We start from the raw sequence: 17,740 nt of genomic DNA, 5'->3' as shown, positions 1-17,740 counted from the left end.
CACACCTGATTCAAATGATCAACTCCTCATCCAGCTCTGCAGAAGCCTGATAACAATCCTAATCATTTGAATCAGGTGTGTTGGAAGAGGGAAACATCTAAAACATGCTGGATAGTGGCCCTCGAGGACCGGAATTGGACACCCCTGAGTTAAAACAAAGAGGTCGTCATGGCTGCAGCGGATGTGGTGCAGTTGTCCATTCTGATTATCATGGAGGCTGAGGACCCAGTAAGATTGCATGGAGGTGAGGCTGAGGTCACCTGGTTGCAGAGGGTAAACTCTGATGGAACCTGAATGCATGCCACAGAGCAGCAGCTCTCTGCTGGAGCTGTAAAACACCAGGAAGGACAAGTCAGATATAAAGTGGAATTTTGAGGTATACTGGTAAACAACCTTCAATCACACACACAATTAATCATCTGTCAAATCAGGGTTTAAACAAAGCTGCCTGATATTTTAACTGTCAGAGGGGATTTTAAAAAGATACACATACTCATCTAATCAGTTAAAATGTCTATGAAGTTTCTCTTAACATGATTCTGATGTTGAGTGTAAATAAAAGTGGGACGATATTTCATGCGACAAGATATCACGGTATTAAAACGTCACAAAGTGTTACATTGAGTGGCATCTCTTGGGGGAGTCAGATTGAAAAATAAATCCACACGATCTCCTATACACCAGATTGTTATGATTAGTTTTAATTTTTCATTGAGTTAAAAAGTTCATACCCCGAGTATGTAAGTATTTTCAGGGTTAATTAAAGTAATATAAAACCATTATTATTTTATAGTTATTAGTCCAACTGCATTTTCATTGCCTTTTTTTCCTTTCAAAAAATATGGTATTGCATCGTTATAGTGAGCCCATTATCATCCATTGTATCGTATCCTGAACTCAGTGTATCATCCCACTCCTAATAGTAAATTAAAGTCCAGTGTTAATATACAGGAAAGAACTGGACTTGTGTCCAAAAACTCTGAAAGATTTAATACAATAAAGCTATAAAATCTTGTTTTGTCATCCATCTGAAGTTAAACAAGATCCTCTAAAATATTGACAGATATTTGAACATGGACATCATTTTCAGCCTTTCAGCTCTGCAAACTGAATTTAAAATGAAAGAGTCAACTTGTTAGTTTGATCTCCGTCTACCTGAAGGTGATTGAGCAAATTGGGTCATTGTCTGCATTGTGGATTGGTAGAAAGTGAAAAGGTTCATCCTTTCGCTTTTCTGGTTCCTCGTCTTGATTCTCTGAGAACTTACAATGATACAAATAACCTGAGTCAAAACCACCCTGTGCGACAAAGAAAAGAACAAAAAGATTCAGTGTCATAATAAAACTCCTCAATAATACTGATAGGTTATATTGGCTCATAAAAATGATATTATAACCATAATCATTTATAATAATTAACTCAAAAATCTGCCATTCTTTGTTGTGTTTAAACAGAAACAGTTAGCTAGTACCAACAAAAAATGTATAGTACAGTGGTCTATGGAATATAGACCACAATAGAGAAGGGTGTTAGACATTCCTGAATATTTTTCATTAAATTTGATTCTTTGAGTCATTCCATAAAAATATGTGTCTATGAGTACCATGGAAAGCCAGAAATGGTCTGGCTCTGAATAGAAACCACAACAGAGAGGACTTGGAGGATCTGGAATGTAGATTGGTGGTAACTCTTCCTCCTTTTCTTCCTCTTCTTCTCCGTCTTCTTCTTGTTTTGCATCAATCAAGGTTAAAAGCTCTTTTGCCTTTTTCTTCTTCTCCTCCTTTAAAGCTTGAAGTCTTAAAATGTCTTCCTGTCGCTGTAAAAGCAGCAACGCACATGACACAACTCATCTTCATTCAAAGGAGTTTTTGGTATTTTTAAAAACCTTTAAACAATGTCTTTGGGCTTCAGACCTTGATTCTAGATTTGATACTCTGGAACCTGAATGACCTCCTGTGCAGCTCAGGCAGCAGGAAGGTTTTAAGTGGCTCCTGATCCTTGGGATTGGGAGAATTCACTTCAACCACATGCCCACTCCAACACAGAATGAGCAGTCTGTTATTGCTCTGTGTTAAGACAATGAAGACAAAATCAATTGAATAGTTGTTTTTTTTCAGCAGACACAATCGTTGCAGCACTATATGGTGAGGATGTTGAATAAGACTTACATGGGATGCAGGAGACCACTCAAGTGCCTGCACTGGGCTGGGAACATGGATAAAGCCGATAGGAAGGTACTTTTCCCCAACAGAAAAGAAGAACACTGTTCCGTCTGCGCTCTGAGTAGTTACAAAAAAAGACTTAAGGTTACAAATGTTTTGTTTATTCATTACTCGACTATTTAAACTCACCAAGCTACACTTGCTGAAATTGCACTGGAAAATAAAGAGGTTACAATGTTTACAATATAGTTTGTTATTGTTGTGTCATAGTGGTTTAAGTTCTTGTTAAAGACAGTTCACCTGTATAACAGTCATAATCAGAGGAACAAAAATCTGACATCTACGTTCATTATTTGAGACTCGGATTATATAAATTAAATATAGTACATGTTTTCAGACTTGGAGAACAAGGGATAAATCCACAAGGATAGGCAGTGTAGTGATATAATCAAAGGGCCGTGTATTCTAATGTTTAGCAATGTCACAAAGTTATGTTTTAATCTATTTTAGATATGCTTTCAGAGTAGTAAGATGTCTAAAGGTAGGACTGTTTACATCAGTGGTTCCCAAACTGGAGGCTGTCATGAATGAATTAATTCATTTTATTGCATAATTGTGACCATTACCAGCCCTCTCTAAGGAAGGATGAGAAACACTTAATTAAAGGGAGAATATAAAAACAGAGGGCAGTGTTACACCTAAGTGAGGAGAAAGGGAAGAGGGAGTCAGCGTAGGAAAATGGTTCGGGGTGGGGAAGAACTGAGAACTGTCAGTTTTATTGTTGGACTTAAACTCATGATGTAACACCTGCTTATTTTTCATTATATCATATCATATACAGTATCATATCTACAGCAATATTCAATAAAACTGCACAACTAAACCTCTTCTTACCCCTGTAGCCAGGATCTCCCCATTACGCTCATAAGCCAGTGCAGTTACAGATTCACTGTGAGGTTTAAAGGCCTGTTTGACTTAAAAATATCATCAAACTCAATCTAAACACTGAGGGCTGGTTTCACCTACTGAGGTTTCAATAAAACCTGAACTCAAATAATCTAATTATATTAATCATCACTAATCTAGTGTCTTCTTAAAGCAGGACCAAGTAACCTTTTCACCTTAATAAAACCTTCTCGTAGTTCCTGTGAGGATAATACAAGTGTTTATGGGGTGATTGGGGGTCTTTCATCTCTCCCTGCTGTCTCTGGCCAGAAAACCACACTTGCAACTTTCCCTGCCTCCGACCCGGTGGCAAGACGTACTGCTTTACGACAGCCCAGTACAAACTAATGCTAGATTATGACCAGCCCCGTGGCTGCACACGGTTGTCTACAAATTCACTTTTCTCAAACTTATATCATGGTGGAGGCTGTCAAAAAAAGGCAGAGAAGATCTTTGTCTGAGGAACGGAGCAACTCCATGCAGTGACAGCTCAGCAGTAACACACAGCAATCACACACACTGTCGTCGTGGCAACGGGCACGCGCACACACACTCGCAACCCAGCCCTCCATCAGGCAGCACACACACAAATATTCATCCATCTATCCATCCATTTTCAGAGCCGCTTTGTCAGCACACAAACAAACACACCACACACATTGCCACACTCCCTTCCGTGTTACTCCTGTTACGGCAGAATTTACGGTTGACCTCATTTAGTGACATGATTCATTGCTCTGGTTGAATGATGGAATCCAGGAGAAGCATTGATGATTTTATATAAAAAGTTTATTCTATTGCTAAGTAAAAAGGTACAAGATGGAACAAAGTGAAACAAAATTAGCGTCCGTCCAGGCGGACGTCCGAAGGAAGTGCCGCGCCCCGCCCCAACAGTTTCAAAGCCTAAGCTTTTTATACAGATAAGAAAAGGTCCCAACAGTGAGAGACAAAAGGGAGGGAGTCAGATGCCCATAGTGGAAATGTTGGAGGATGATGAAGATGTTATGTTATGAAGAAGATGTGGCGCCACCCTTATCTCCATGATAGTGTGTGCTGCATGCGAGCAGAGATTCTGGCCTTGGCAGAGACTGTGCTGCACTGAGAATAATACGATCTGTACTGTTTAATCATGATTCAGCTGTTCAAAAGTGTAAAGATTAATGGAGTCGTCATGTATTAAAACATGACAAATTGTACACATACATTTGAGGATATGATGATGAATATAAAAATGACCATAACATTCCCCACTTTTGGTCGCCTCAACGACCAAATCAAGAAACAAAATTATTATATTCCACCTTTGCTGTCTGTCAGGGTTAACCATTAGCATCGTTATTGTCATACATTGGATATATTCTTCTTTTGTGAGGCACGGATATAGATATATCAAGAAAAATGTGGAAATAAACCTTAAAAAAAACTTCATCATTATTATCAATGGCATGAATCATCAAAAATCATCCTTTATTACATCTAGATAAGCAAAAATCATCATTTGCATCAAGGACATCACTCGTCTTCATCGGCTGAGTTCAGTGGTAACTGGGGTAACCAATAGCCATGGTTAGAATCACTGCACTTGATTGGCGGCATCATGAGTGAAGAACCTTGAGTATTTTCCTCAATCGTAGCAGAAGGGTTTATGACTGTATTCCTGCAGCTAGGTGTGAGGTTGTCCTCCCTCAACCTAGCTATGAGCATTTGGTGTGGCTTATAAACAAAGCTAGGCCCTTGTTCTAGAGCGTTTTCTTGTGTGTGTGTCTCAGTGGCCTTGTCGGTTCCCCCTTCATTGTTCGGTCAGCCTCCGTCTCAGCATCAGCTGGTCTCGGCAATCATCTTGGATCCATGTCGCCCGCTGTGCGACCTTCACTGCCGTGTGGGTCGTTCATTTCGGTCGGCGTTGTAGATGATTGGTTGTTGTCTGAGGAAGGGTAGTCTCCACACACCTGGCAACCTCTCTTGGTATCGGCTGGTACCTGAACAGAAGGGGGGAAAAAACACCGAAACAGAACTCTTCGGATTGGCTGGTACCTGAACACAGGCGCGATCCCACTACTGAGGCTTTAGCTGGTACCTGGTAGGCTTTAGCTGGTACCTGGACAGAAAAAAAGGGGGGGGGGGGAAACAAAACAGAACAAAACAAAACAAAACAAAACAAAACAAAACAAAATAAAACAAAACAAAACAAAACAAAATAAAATAAAATAAAATAAAATAAAATAAAATAAAATAAAATAAAATAAAATAAAATAAAATAAAATAAAATAAAATAAAATAAAATAAAATAAAATAAAATAAAAGTTTAGGGGTGTTAGGTTTAGTTAACTAACTAAAGGAATAGTTAGTATGGCCAGGAAGGCAGAGACAGGTCAGAGGTCAGGATCTGAGAGCTTTTCAGATCCTAAAAGGTGCTGCACAATCACACAATGGTTAGGTGTGGGTTAGTGAGCTTTTAGCCATGCTAGCTCTGTAGCCCATTCGCACGCGAGTGGGAAAATATGAGGCTGAAAGAAAAGCAGGAAGTATTAATTCGATTTTCTTTTCCTGGAGTAAGGAGAAGCATAGCTGGAGTTGCAGTGATTATCTGTGGTACATCTACTTACCTGGTGAGAAGCAATTTGAGAACCACTGTTTACAAGGACATGCAAGTCGGACGGAGAAGGACATGCAAGTCAGACGGAGAAGTGTGGAGTGTGATTACATGTCTTCTCAAGATGAATACATACAATTGGGAGACATGGAGATGTGAGAAAGCTAAATGAGTTTAACCAAATAAATAAATAATGTTATTTATTTATTTAAATTGTTTGTTTCATTTTTTCTTTGCTATCTCTTATTTGTGAAGGAGAAATCTTATTCTATCCTTTATTTATTCTGAATAATGTTAACACTCCACACCTATTTACATAGCCTAATTCTTTTATAGAGCTGAATTTGTCAGTTCATTTATTTCATTATTTTCCCTCATAATTATTATTTGAGATTTAATTTACTTAATTTTGAAGGTCAATTGGTGGCAAAAGTGTCTCCTATTCTGTGTCTGAGTTAGAGTTAAGCAAGATTATTGGCCCTTTAAGGTTAGACAGAATTAAAGTTAAGTTGAGTCGAACAATCATATTGTCTTTTGCTCTCTGTATTTATCCCATTCGTAGGGGTGACGAGCCCCAGCACGGTTTGGAGAGCTTCCTTAAATGCTTGGAAGTTACTTAACTTTAAACTATCTCTTATTTCAATCAATTATCAAGAATTTCAGGAGGACCCTTTTTTAAATCTCAGGCGACCCAGATTGGGCCACCAACCCAATGTTGAGAACACTTAATTTTTCCCTTAAACGTGTCTAAACCCACTGAAGGTGTTTTATGGTCTTGCACGCTAAGTGCTGTTGGAACAAGAAGAAAATGGTTGGAGAGTTTGAGGTATATTTTCCTATGATAAAATATAAATCAAAAATCAGAGGGACGTTGGCCCCTCCCTTCCCTTTTTTTACATAAGAATACATTTGGATTCTTAACACTAGCATGCCCAAGGTTTTCTTACTCCTGCTGCCCTGCCCAGAGGCCGCCAAATGACACTCATTTGCAACTCAGTGGGCCACCTCTCTTATGTAAATAAAGCCATTCGATCGGAATGTGCAGCTGGGCAGTGACAAACTTTGGGGGTTGGTGTAAATGATGGCCAGTGTTGAGAAACCAGTTTCTCCCAGGTAGATGTTTGTTAATCCAAATAACATTATATGGAATTATTGGATAAGAATGGTCAAATTAATATGAGCCATGTGTGTTGTGATCAATTAATAAACCACAATAAATAAAATTAGAAAAAGAAAAAAAGTAATAAAGCAACCAAGCTCCTGTTTCCTACTCCTGTATTTTCACTATTTACCTTTATTGTTTTTGTGCTTATAAATCAAATGTATTGTTGCTATTTATGGTAAAGCAAGATTTCCGAGTGTGAAAAGGACTGTTTGAGTTCTCACTTTAAAAAGGTAAATTCACGAGGTCCACCATTCACTAACCAGGTCCATGAATTATTTTATTAAGCTATTATTTTACAAATTTGAAGAAAGTGCACAAGATGCACAAAGAATCAATGCTTCAACAGGGAAAAACAATCTCAATCTCTGTTTACACCATCAGTTATGCTGACATTATCCCTCTTGACCTTTGACCCAATGCGGAAGTACTGAACCATAGTGAAAGTTTGAAAAGGCTTATCACCTCAAGGTGAAAAAATAGCCAACTCAGGGCAGATATTTCACTGACTCTGGCGACTGAGAAGCAAGGATGTCAAAAGTTTACAGCTCTCAGCAGGCTTTGGAGATGATCCTAAATGACGCCAACCCCTGTGACTCCGATGGAGAAGAAATATCCCTTCAGCTGAGTTCTGACTCTGAAATTTCTTCCGGTAAGATTTTCTAAACATCCTTTTTTTTGTTTGCTGATTATGGCAGTTGTGTTTTTAATGTTTCATTAATCACATCTCAAAAATATGATCACCCTATACATGAGGAGGATTCGCCACCTTCAGAAAAGAGAGGTCGCCTGGAGACACACGAGCGGCTGACAGAGACGGCAAAAGACGGCACAGTGTGGCGTGAAGAACAGGTCGGAAGGCCTCTCCATCACAGCCCAATTGAAGGTCACGTCACAGATGGAGAGCCAACTGCTTTGGCCAGAAGAAAGGTGACGAGTCGCTTACAGAGTTTCTTCTGCTTCATAACTCTGGAAATGCTTCGGACCATTCAGGAGTGGACTGTCCAGCATGCACTCCAGACACAACATGAGAACTGGTTCATGGCCATACCTGAACTAATGGCGTTCATTGCCATCCTGCTTCTGTGGGGGATTGTCCGCCTTCCATCGCTGCATGACGCATGGTCAGCAAAACTGGGACCGCCCCTGATCAACAGGATTATGGCTCGAAACCGTTTCAAGGACATCATTCAGCATCTACGCTTCGACGACAAGGACACACGTGGTGAACGAGTTGCGACTGACCGGTTTGCTGCAATCTCTGACGTTTGGGAGTCTTTTGTTGCCAACTGCATCACTTCGTACAACCCAGGCAGGCACATCACCATAGATGAGCAACTTTTTCCAACTAAGACTCGCTGCTGTTTCTTGCAATACATTGCAACGAAGCCGGACAAGTTTGGTATCAAGTTCTGTGTGGCATGTGACCTTAAATCCAAGTATGTGTGCAAAATCATCCCATATCTTGGCAAAGACCCCAGTCGTCCACCTGGGGAGAGATTGTCTGAAAATGTGGTGATGAAGCTTATGGAACCGTTTATGGACAAAGGAAGAATTGTTACAATCGACAATTTTTTCACTTCATTGTCACTAGCACGTCGACTGCACAGCCGGAAGAGCACCCTCCTTGGCACAATCAATAAGATTCGCCGGGAGCTTCCAGATTCAGCTAAAAAGAATTTGGCCCGTGAGGAATTCAGCACAGAAGTGTTTTCAACCTCTGGTGCCACACTGACTGTTTATGTGCCCAAACGAAAGAAGACTGTCTGCCTCCTCAATAGCGTGCACAGCGTGGTGGAGACTGAGGCTACTCGGAAAAAAAAGCCGAACACAGTCACCGACTACAACAGCATGAAATGCGGTGTGGACGTCATGGACCAGATGGTTCGAAAGTACACTGTGCGTTCAGGAACACGGCGTTGGCCAGTCGCTGTGTTTTACAACATGATTGACATTGCAGCGCTGAACGCACATGTGCTTTATCAGGCATGCACTGGGGTCAAGGAGAGGAGGGTGGACTTCTTGCTGGAGCTTGCAAATGAGCTTGCCCAGTCTCATATGGCAGCCAAGGAGGTGAATGAGCAAAACCTTCAGCAATAACCACCCACACCTGATGTGGGGAAAAGGGCATTGTGCCAGGTGAAGTGTTGCTGCAGGAAAAACCGTGCCACCAAGCGTTGTATGTATTGTGACAAGTTTGCATGTGGCAAATGCATAAAGGAGGTGTGGCAGTGCCAGAAATGTTCACAAAATCTCTATTAAATAAATTTCACCAAGAATGCAAACAAACTGTTGCCGTCTCACTATTACTACTTACTACTTTCTGTTGCAAAAGTTGAAATATAAGTTGCAACCTCTATGTAGCTGCTGTATGGGAAACACAAAGGAGAATACAAAAGGTCTTTGTGTCCTGGAACCTACCTAGCCACCCCCCCACCCTAGCTGAGGGGGGAGTAGTGGCCTCAGTAACATAACAATGGTCACAAGCTGAGTTGTTCACACCCGCCATCTGACACCAGCTTGGACATTAAAGGTATAGGTGTCAAATGACACCACTCTGGTCATGCTAGTGTTAAAACCATATGATAAATATCATTGGAAAATCACTTATCTGATCATTTTGGATGTGTCTCCGTTTTCCTCTCTCTTGTGTCCGCCTGCCTTTGTGCCCTCCAACCTCCTCGACCTCCTTCTCCTCAGCCATAAAGGTCAAAGCCAGGGTCAACTGTACGCTCCTTTTGGAAATTTGAAGATCTGTCCCCACTTTTGCAGTTGGATTGGAAGTCGCTGTAGTCTCTGGAATAGATATTATGTTAGAACATCCACAATATGTCAAATTGTCACGTGTCTATTTCAATCTATTTCCCCTTTGCTTCCCAGTTACAGTTATGGACAATACTTCCCTTTAATTCTCATCCTTCATCATAAGAAGCAGTGACCAGGCATGGCGGCGAAGAGGAAGGATCGGAGTCGAGAAGGCGGTGGCATTCTGTTAGGAAACACTCAGAAACAGAAAGAGAGGAAACCATTAAGACTTAACTGGATAATTTAAAATATCTCTTTTCTTTAGTTGGATCTGATTCGTCTCCTTACAGCGACCTGTATTTTGGAAAAAGCTACATAATAACAACAACTAAGACGAAGACGTAGACAAGTGCACACCACAATGAGTATACACATATAACAACAAAAAACATGGACACTGAACATAAACAGTAAGGTCAGTCAAGGTCAAAGCCAGTCATTCCACTGAAAGTGGTATCATATATAAAAACGTCGTTTGGTGTTTTTAAACACCCAGAAAAAAAACCTTTAAAACCTGGTAACTTTTTAGAAGGCCCAAGGCCTAAAACCTTAATTTTTAACAAGTAGCAGTGTTTTCTGAACACCCCACTACATAATTGGCAAAAACAGGGAGAAGATCAAGTGCATCAGAACCCAGGAGGAAAAGAAGGTGAAACAGAGGAACATGTGTAGTCAAACAGCCATTCATCGGTCAATCACTCAATGACACGTCCACGGCACATTCGCACTCACAACGCGGTTCTCTCAGGCATACGTAACGTGTCATCATTCAGTCATTCATGCACCGCACACGTTCATGCCTCAATTTTCACGTCAATGCATTCACAAGGTTTTGCTGCATAGTGTCTAAGTGGAATATAGGTCTCATCTAACCCACCAGTGGCGATAGCCAGTCCACCTCCTCTCTCGGGGTCAATGAGCTCTTATTGCCCCCTCATGCTTGGCAACCTTTTAGTGTTAATTAATTGCTTTTTACTGGTATCGTCTGATTACTAAGAGGTACGCTCCTTTTTACTTCCGCCTTGGCGGAGTCTACACTTAGAGTATTGTCCCTTGCAGTACTGACAGTCTACTAGCTGCTGATCAGGCAGCAATCGCACAGCCGTGCACAATAACCAAACTCAACCCCGGTACCCAACCTGGGGGAAACTCAACCGCTGTCCATCTCCAGAAATGTAAAAAAGAATCTCTGAATCAGCAGGAAACTCAACCACCGCTCTTGAAAAATAAGAGTTTGGGAATAACTCAACCACCATAAACTCCAGAAGTCTAAGAAAAAACCTCTGAATCGGCAGGAAACTCAACCGCCACTCTTGAAGAATAAGAGTTTGGGAATAACTCAACCACCATAAACCCCAGAAGTCTAAGAAAAAACCTCTGAATCGGCAGGAAACTCAACCTCGGTCTGCAACCTGAGGGAAACTCAACTGTCAGAACTTTCTGGGCACCTCTAATATCACTCAACATTGAACGGAGCACGCAACCTCTAATAACCCTCACTCTAAGGGAACGTAGAAATTTGTTCAGAACGGTATTCGGTTACCAAGCATGTATCAAATCAGGTGGACTGCTATCCCCCGAAGAGTGCTTTCCCTAGCAAGGTTTATCCTTTTTCTGCACATTAAACCAGGACTTCTTGTTTGAAAAGTAATTGCCTATGTACTCATAGCAACTAATGGGACATTTTTTTTTCTCAGGAAAAATTTGGTAACCCCCCCATGCTGTCGAGTGGCTTTGGGCCGGCCAGACAGTCCGACGCGGTAAGGGGGAGGTGCGCAAAATGAAAACAATGAATGTTGAACTAGGCTGTCTGTCGCAAGCAGCTTCAAAAAGGGTAAGGTACAGATTGTTTACGAGGGTATCGGTCAAAAAATGTCAAAATTTAAACTTGTTGAGGCTGCAGTCCTCAATCTCTGTCTCAATTTTCCTGAAATTGAGTAAAAACAAAAGAGAAAAAGAAGAATCGTTCAGAAATAACAAAGGAGAAAAACGTGTGAGCTCAAAAAAAATCATGGCCAATAAAATAATAAAAAATTAAAACTTCAGCTCCAAAAGCTGAGGCAACAGAGGGCTCTTTCTTCAGCGGATGTAACCATATCTTGCATTGTGGGGGGCCTCCCCTCAATCAAGAAAATAAATGAAAGAAAAGCAAACAAAAACAACCTTATCAGTAACACTATTTTCTTCCCCTTTGTTTGTTCTTTTCTCATAAAGGCAACAGCAGTGTAAATAAATGAGCAACATAATGAATAAAAGCAAAGATAAATGATGGGCACACTTGATCTCATGTGGCAAACTGTGTTTCTCATAGTTATGAATGTGGGTGTGTGACTGTATGTCTGCATGTCTGCGTGTGAGAGAATAAATGAAAACAAAATAATCTAGTGCACAGTCAGAAGATAGAGGGGTTAGTATTGTGCGAAGGAGAAGCTTGTTGGCTATTTGCTAGTTGTCCCCCTCCATGCCAAAGTTCAAGGCTAAAGTGATTTAGCACTACCACCAAAGGCTGTGGTGGACTTCTTGTGGCTTGGTATCCTTGTGGCTTTTGAAACAGTGTCTTTTTTTGGTGAAGATATCCAGCAGACGTGTGACCAGTCTGCAGTTGCTGCCCATCATTCAGGCAGTAGTCGTGGCGTTTAACTCGCAACTCATTGGTGGGGGAGTGTCCAATCACTCCGACGCCCACAGGTTCTCAGTCTTTGATGATGGGGCAGGATGTGTTAATCCAGCATTGGCATGCGGCCCATTCATAGACGATGAAGAGTTGACTTGGGACTGAGCGAGTTATTTCAGCATTGCTTTGCTGAATGGGAGTTGAGTCCTTGAGTCCTGAAAGGTCACACACCTTTGATTGTCCATTTCCTTCTGATGCTTGGTCCTTTGAATGATGTTGACATTTCATTAGCGTAAGAGTTGAAGGTGATTTCATTCTTTCATTGAAGATGTCGTTTCTTCAGGGGGCAACCACAAAGCCAACAGAAACTAACAATTTAAATAAATAAAAAATGATAATGATGGTAACAGTAATATTAAAATAAAATAAAATGAAATACTGTATTCATCTGTGTGTGTGTGTTTGAGTGTGTGTTGCCCATCAAACATGAAATCAAAATAAAATAAAAATAGTGTCTGTGTGTAATGGCACTATTCTGTAGGCACAGGAGAGGTGAGAAATCACAATGTTGTGTCACAAGTGTGTAGTGCACTAAACTGGCCAGTGAGGGGCGCCACCTCTCTCTCTTGGGATGGGTGTGGCTGTGCGTGTGCGTGCGCCCGTGCGCGTGCCTGTGCGTGCGCTGTGCGTGCGCGTGTTTGTGTGTGTGCTCTCTCTCTCTCCCTTTCTCTCTCTCTGTATGTGTGTGTGTGTGCGTGTGCGTGTGCGTGTGCGTGTGCGTGTGCGTGTGCGTGTGTGTGTGTGTGTGTGTGAGAGACTCTCTCTTCGAGAGAAAAACAAAACAAAAAAAAAAAAAATCAAGGCGCACAGAAGCCGAAAGCTGACACTTGTCCAAATGAAAGCATTAAAGCCAAACAACCATACAAAGATAAAAAAAAAGAGAAGTAAAACTCACTGAAAGCCTGATCTGAGTTCACATCATACCAAGATTGTATATGCGTATGCATATATTATTTGTTTATTGGATTCTTCATCTGTTTGATTCACAGAAACACAATTTAGGTTAGGTTCAGGGTTTTAATCTTTCGGTACAGAGGTGAACTCAGATCATGGCACCGCTGGGATGTTTTGGAATCTTTGGTTGCCCGTCTATCTATGGTCAGGACCTCACAGGCTGTGGGTGTCCGAACAAAACCAAAGTAAATAATGACCAGCCGTATTTTATGCCTAAACAAAATATCCGAGCCCGAAGAAAACCAGAGAGAACCTACAGCATTAAAAAGCACAGAACCTCAACCATTTGAGCCTTTCTCATGGCAGTTCACTGCGTCAAAACACAGAACAGCTGAGGATCAAAATCAAAGCTCAAAGCTGAAAATCAATACAATGCTTGACTGGTTCCAAAAAAAAATCAACACAGAGCGAATATATATATATATGTAAATGAAAATTTATACATATATGTTTATAAAGGCAGCTTTACCTTAGTCCGAATTGGTGTTTGAGGTTCAACCGATGGTTCGTGCTCCAGTCTCTGTCCGAGGGTGGACCACCGCGGGCCAGCCCCGGGGCTTCAAATGTGTCGACCCAGTGCTGGTCCACGATCGACGCCCCACAGAGCAGAAGATGGATTCAGTTCGTCGACGCCAATTGTTACGGCAGAATTTACGGTTGACCTCATTTAGTGACATGATTCATTGCTCTGGTTGAATGATGGAATCCAGGAGAAGCATTGATGATTTTATATAAAAAGTTTATTCTATTGCTAAGTAAAAAGGTACAAGATGGAACAAAGTGAAACAAAATTAGCGTCCGTCCAGGCGGACGTCCGAAGGAAGTGCCGCGCCCCGCCCCAACAGTTTCAAAGCCTAAGCTTTTTATACAGATAAGAAAAGGTCCCAACAGTGAGAGACAAAAGGGAGGGAGTCAGATGCCCATAGTGGAAATGTTGGAGGATGATGAAGATGTTATGTTATGAAGAAGATGTGGCGCCACCCTTATCTCCATGATAGTGTGTGCTGCATGCGAGCAGAGATTCTGGCCTTGGCAGAGACTGTGCTGCACTGAGAATAATACGATCTGTACTGTTTAATCATGATTCAGCTGTTCAAAAGTGTAAAGATTAATGGAGTCGTCATGTATTAAAACATGACAAATTGTACACATACATTTGAGGATATGATGATGAATATAAAAATGACCATAACACTCCCATTCATTTATTTTACTTGTCTCTCTTTCTCATACTGTTGACATGGTCACATGGGACTATGTGTGAAAGCACCCGTAGTGTCACTGTTGTATTAGGATTTTTTCAGTGATCGATTTCTACCGTCTTGGGAGAGAAAAGCATGTAGCTGTGGCGTGGGGCAGGTGGCGGGGGGTGCAGAGTTTTTACGACAGTGGCATAACCAAAAGGAACCTTTAGGGGCAGCGCTAACTGCATGCTACTTAGTTCCGCTTTGGACTTTATTCAAAATCTGGATGCTTCTTTGCTTGTCTAGTTCCAGACAACATAATACAGTTTTAGACTAATGAAATCATGGACTGGTCCGATCATGTTTTGATTAAGATTGTGCACATTATGCAAAAGGTGATTGTAAATGTGGAAATGATCGGAAAGGGGTTAAACATTTAGTTATACATTTCATCAGTTAACATATGTTTGTGTGGAACAGGAGTTTGACCTTTAATTTGGAATTGAGGGAAAAAGAGAGAAAAAACAGCAAATATGTAAAGACATCTAGACAATAGTTCAAGACTTTAGAATTGTAGGTATTTGTGTTCACATAACACTACGAATGACACTCAAAGTGCTTTACAGAAACCATAATTAATTCACACCAGTCATAAAGGTGGTGGTAAGCTACATTGTAGCCACAGCTGCCCTGGGGCAAACGACGCCTATTCATGCACAATTCATACCCATTCATACGAGGCCATGTGTGAAAAGTGCCTTGCCCAAGGACACATAAGCAATGACTGGGATAGAGCGGGATTTTCCCCCGAAATTAAATCGAGGGAGAAAGTCTGAGCAATATCTGCAACGATAATGCTAAACCAATAGTCGGAGCACAGACACATTGATTAAACACCAGTTTTTACAATTTTTGTATAATTCTGTATAACCGGCCTCTGGCCAAGTTTAGTATAATTCTTTTTCGAGACCTGGATTATAGTAAAACTTCAAAAAAGGAGATTATGTTAAGGAGATTATAAGAATCTGAGACTATTCCATACTAATCCAAGGAAGAAAGCAATTTCTGTAAATGTCAAGTGTGTGTGTGCTTGTCTGTGTGCGTACTCACGGTCAGGAGCTGTCGTGGCCATGAGGTGTGATGTTTTACAAACATCCAGACCGTGGATTGACCCGGCATGGAAAGTAAACAGGCACTCTGGGTCTGGAGTCTGCACATACAGATGTAACCACAGCCTTTGTTTCACTGTTTAGGACCCACCATCACTTCTTAATAGCAAGCCACAACACAAATGGAGTCATATTTTACTTCTCAAATTCATTTAAATAACATGTTTTGTTTGAACCTGTGATCATAAAATCACAGGCAGGTTTAAACAAAGCTAAGGGGCCAGCCTAAACCCTGAAAAATATAAGGTGGTCAAATGTATTTGGCCCTATAGTGTGTCTCTGGCTGCCATTTGTATATGCAAGCTGAAAACTAGGGGAAAAATGTGGAGTAAAAAATACATCACAAAATTACCTTTTCATTTGAAAACCTATTTACTAATTAGTGAAAAGCAATGTTAGTTAGCGGGAAAAAAGTACTAAATTGTTGCCATGTGGTGATGCCTAAATAGACTGTACTCTAAGAAAAAGTTAGTAGTAATACCCTTCAAAATAAAAGCAATGGACTTTCACCCACAGGCAAATAGCCTACTTAGGACCTTTTACCTATTTATCCCTTTTTCTCATTATATATTTAATCGTTTTTAGTCATCTATCATTAAATATAATTCTAAGGACTGAAACTAAACTAAACTAACTCAAAATGTAATGTAAAAATGATACAATGCTGTTACGCCTGGAAAGGCTCTACGACAGACTTCTGTGACCCACCCCAACAGTTGAGACACCAAAGCCAATAATTGTCAGAAATAAAAAAATAAACAAACATGTAAATGATCTGAAAATCAATTCAGGGAAACCATCTTCACTCACAGTGTTGGTGAAAGAAAGGTCCAGTTTCCAGATGGCTCCATTGGAATCCTGTAGGAACACACCGTACAGACTCTAGCGTTATGGTGCATTGTAGACACAAGTGTTGATGATTTTGCATCTGACCTGGGCAAACCAGATGAAGGAGTTGGGCAGGGGGCTCCTCACCACAGATGACAGGCAGACATTGTGTCCAACTACCAGCTCATTAATGGGTTCCATTTCTAACCTTCCACTGTGTGTGTCAGCCATGTTGATTTTCTCAATGTCCCAGCCCTGTGGCAGAGTTACATAGTAAGACATACACCTTACATACAAATAGAATAATGGTGTGGTTTCCACATGCAATAACAGATTTGTTCTTTTAAGGGTCAATTCAAAAATGAAATGAAAGCAGCTCCAAATGAAGAACTAATAATGAAGTTCCTTCATTAGTTCAAAAGTAATGAGAGACTTGTTCTTGTGCTGTTGATGAGTCATACATTGACAATTATTAACACAATAGTGGTTTGTTGGCATCAGTTGAATAATGCTGTGTGAATGAAAGTGTCTGTAGGTGGTGACCCTGTGACACACTGGCATCCAGTACAGCAGAAATGGGCAACTTCTATTACAGTGGGGACCACAAAAATATGATAGTTCGATCCGAGGGCCACATTATCCATATGAATGTCAGCGTTCATAATAACAACCAATCTGTTCATAAATAAAGGAATAAACAACAAGGTTTTTATGTGTATTTGTTTGTTGTAATTTTTTGTCTTTTGTTTGTATTTTGTATATTTTTCTGTAATTTTGTGTATCTTTGTTGTTTTGTGTGGTTTAGGAATTCATTTTGTGTAGTTTTTTTTTATTTGAGTGTTTTTTTTTTGTAGTCAATGTTTATGGAGTAATTTTTGGTATATTTGTTGTCCTTTTGTGTATTTTTGGTCATTTATAGGTTTTTAGAGTAATTTTGTGAATTTCTGCTGTTTTGTGAGTTTTTCTATTGTCTTATGTGTTTTTGAAGTCATTTTGTGTGTTTACTTTAGGGGCCACACAATATTAGACAGATAGCCACCTGTAGCCAATACTGTCTCCTGCCTTGTCAGCATGAATAAGCTGCATGTGATCCCCTATAAACCTGCTCAAAATAAAAGACGTAGAGAAGATTAATCGTACCCTGATCACCCCATCAGAGCCAAAAGTCATCAACAGTCCATCTTCTAAGGAAAAGGGCTGTGCTGTCCCCACATGACAGCTCTGCCGCTCTATTCGGCAGATCTCCACTTTGATGGCCTCTCTA

At 40.6% G+C, this 17,740-nt stretch overlaps 1 protein-coding gene across 2 annotated transcripts in view; it reads right to left on the bottom strand.

Moving 5' to 3' along the window:
* Positions 1–17,735, bottom strand: part of LOC114459876 (transcription factor 7-like) — a 131,380-nt gene extending 113,645 nt beyond the window's left edge. For both annotated transcript variants that reach the window (XR_003673502.1, XR_003673501.1), the window contains exons 1-9: positions 17,617–17,735; positions 16,582–16,731; positions 16,459–16,506; positions 15,590–15,689; positions 2,169–2,279; positions 1,914–2,066; positions 1,604–1,816; positions 1,156–1,298; positions 6–328 (exon numbers count right to left, since the gene is read on the bottom strand). The gene's annotated coding sequence lies outside the window, so the exon portion shown is untranslated. The remainder of the gene's footprint in view (positions 1–5; positions 329–1,155; positions 1,299–1,603; positions 1,817–1,913; positions 2,067–2,168; positions 2,280–15,589; positions 15,690–16,458; positions 16,507–16,581; positions 16,732–17,616) is intronic.
* Between the last annotated feature and the right edge of the window lie 5 nt (positions 17,736–17,740).

This window comes from Gouania willdenowi, unplaced genomic scaffold, assembly GCF_900634775.1.
Source record: "Gouania willdenowi unplaced genomic scaffold, fGouWil2.1 scaffold_370_arrow_ctg1, whole genome shotgun sequence".
Classification (NCBI taxonomy): Eukaryota; Metazoa; Chordata; class Actinopteri; order Blenniiformes; family Gobiesocidae; genus Gouania; species Gouania willdenowi.
Note: the sequence above shows the minus strand (reverse complement) of the source record. Positions and strands in the feature narration are given on the sequence as shown.